Genomic DNA, 2,800 nt, shown 5'->3' on the forward strand with positions numbered 1-2,800 from the left:
TCCATGTACCAAGGTGCAGGGATGGAAGACTCTGATCACCTGAGGAGATGGTGTCTATAAGAGTGGGGCGTCTTGTGATGAGTAACACACTGCCTGCCGCCCCATAGTCTTTCCAGTAGTGATGACACACAAGCCCAGGATGTAATTAAATATTCTCCACATTCCTTGATGTCTACTTATCCAGTGACATTCAATGAATCACAATATCCAGCTCAAAGCAGCCTCCATCAAGTACCCCGAACATTCATTCCACTCACCTCTTGCCACATAGTAGTTGCAGTGAGAGCCATTTACAAAACGCTCTGCAGTTAGTTGCCCAAAGCAGGGACCTCCGCCATCCAAAAAGTGCCTTCCATCCTCGCATGTTGGATCTGCATCAGTTATCCCTTGGCACCCAGGGAGTACCCTGAAATTCCTTCCCCATGGCAGTGTTTCAGGAAGGTGGCTCATCGCTGCCTTCTCAAGGGGAACAGGGGATTCAGGCCATTGCCCTCAAACCCAGATGCCATAAAGGATTTCAAAAGACAAGAACCCACACACAGTTCACCTGTGCTGTTTTGTAAAAGTCTTGCTCCCCATCGCAATAGACACTGGTAGAAGCTGCCAGTCTTGTTAACCAAAACAATAGTGTTGTTTCTTTCATACTCTTGCTCTGCAAGAAAGGTTGAGAGTTCAGAAGCATACTGCACAATTTTTTTTGTTGGATAAATTCTTTGTACATCAATTAACTTTAATTTTGTTGGAATTTTTACATGCGTGGATACACAAGGTCCTGGGATCTGGAGCAAACGAGCTGCACGAGGAAGTCAGCGAGTCACTCACCATCTGTGGAAAGAAATGGGCAATCGATGTTTCTGATCAAGACCTATCATCCAGTCCAGATAACAAGCACCAGAGGATACCTGTTACAAGCCCAGAGGACCCCAAAACCCTGCAGCAATAGATATTCACCAAGACAAATGGTTACTTAAACAAAAGTTGCTTTTAATTATCTTTAAACTTGAAAACAGGATAAAACTCTAATTTATTACTATTAACTTACTTAACCCCTTTCTAATTCTAAGTGCACATGTATGTAATGTGTGTGTAAGTTTTTAAAAGTTCTTTGATTCACAGACCAATCTCGCTTCTCACTCTTCCAAGTTCCCTGGTTGCAGGCAATTCTTATACTGTGCACAGAATTTAACACTTATGAAGTTCACCAGGCTTTGGTGCTTGAAAGGTAAATGGTTACCGCTCAGTAAGATTCTTGTCTGTTTTCAGAGAGAGATTTGTTGTTCCTTGACACAAACTAATTTCTTCTAATCAGTCACATCAGAGTCTTGCCAAAGAAACTTGCCCCGTCAGGGTTCTCCAGATAATAACCACTTTTTTAAAGGTCACTACAGAGTTCCTTTTTGTTTCCCTTATTTCAAGTGAAACATTAGGTAACCAGTCCTCTCCTCTTGTATGGACCACAAGGGCTTTGACCAGGCTGAAGGTTTTTCCACAAGCTTGCCAGCTTGTCCTGTTCCAGTCCCAGCTGCTGCTGCTAACTATAGAAATGTAGAACTGAATTCTCTCTCTCTCTCCCAGAGAAAAGCCTGTTTTTCTCTCTCTGCTTGCAAAACCACATGACCCTCTTAGAACAGCAAACCGCACTCAGACGGAATGCGACTCCGAACTTTACTGAGTTATTTTCAAAACAACAATCCATTAGTGAAGTCTCTTGGGCACTCCCCAAAGCTTTTGGAATGGCACTCAGAGCCGGACTGTCTGGCTTGAGCAGAGCTCCAGTATTTTAAATGAGATCTGTTTTGAAGTGTGTCCTACACTTAAAAAAACCTGCCACAATTGATCTCCTTTAAAACATATCTATATACAATACAAAACATAACAATCTGTCACACACCTGTTCAAGGGGATTGGAGGAGAGTTTGGGAGAGATGGCAGAGGTACATTTTTTACTCAGAGAGAGGTGGGTTCCTGGAATGGATTGTTGAGGGTGGAGACTGGTACAATAGGAACATTCTAAAAAGACTCCTTAATAGGTATATGGGTGCGAGGTAGAGAAAAATGAGATTGTTGTGGAATAGGTCGGCACAGCATCATGGGCTGGAGGGCCTATACTCTGTTTTCTAAAACGTTGACCATCCATCTCCCTCCCACAGATGCTGTTTGACCCGTTAAGCTCCAGTCCTGCAGCATCAGCAGTATCACTGAATGAAGCCAGGAACGAGGTACATGAATGGTCATAAAATCTCAGCTGGTTCACTGACGTTCCTCAGAGAAAGAAATGCCATTTTCTTCCTGAAGTAAAACACGAGAATCTTGTAGACACCGTGGTTGAAGTAAAATACACAATGCTGAAGAAACTCAGCAGGTCCTTTATATGGCCAAGGTAAAAATACATAACCAACGTTTTGTAGTGGCAGCTCCAATGCTACTGAAAGAACACACAATTAGATGGGTTGAGCTCAGTGAGCAGAACTGATTTATTGCAGGCTGCTGGGCTGGACTTGTACTCCCAGCCCGGACCTGGCTGAGAACCGTGCTGGGGGTGGGCGCCAATGTCACCCGGGCGTCACATGGACCCCAGTGTGGCCTTCTGAGCCCTGTGCTGAGAAGAAGGGGAAACCCCCGACGGCGCCATTTTGGCCGGCTGCCCCACCACGTGGATTACAAGAGGGGCCAGTTCGCCTGCCTAGTGGTGTGCCACCACAGTTTCAACAAAAACCTTCATAAAATATTATTAATGGAGGAAGAAACAACATCTGATTGGATTTTAAGACAGGAAACCCAAAGGCATTTTATTTCTGTA

Source organism: Narcine bancroftii, chromosome 11 (genome assembly GCF_036971445.1).
Source record: "Narcine bancroftii isolate sNarBan1 chromosome 11, sNarBan1.hap1, whole genome shotgun sequence".
Lineage (NCBI taxonomy): Eukaryota > Metazoa > Chordata > Chondrichthyes > Torpediniformes > Narcinidae > Narcine > Narcine bancroftii.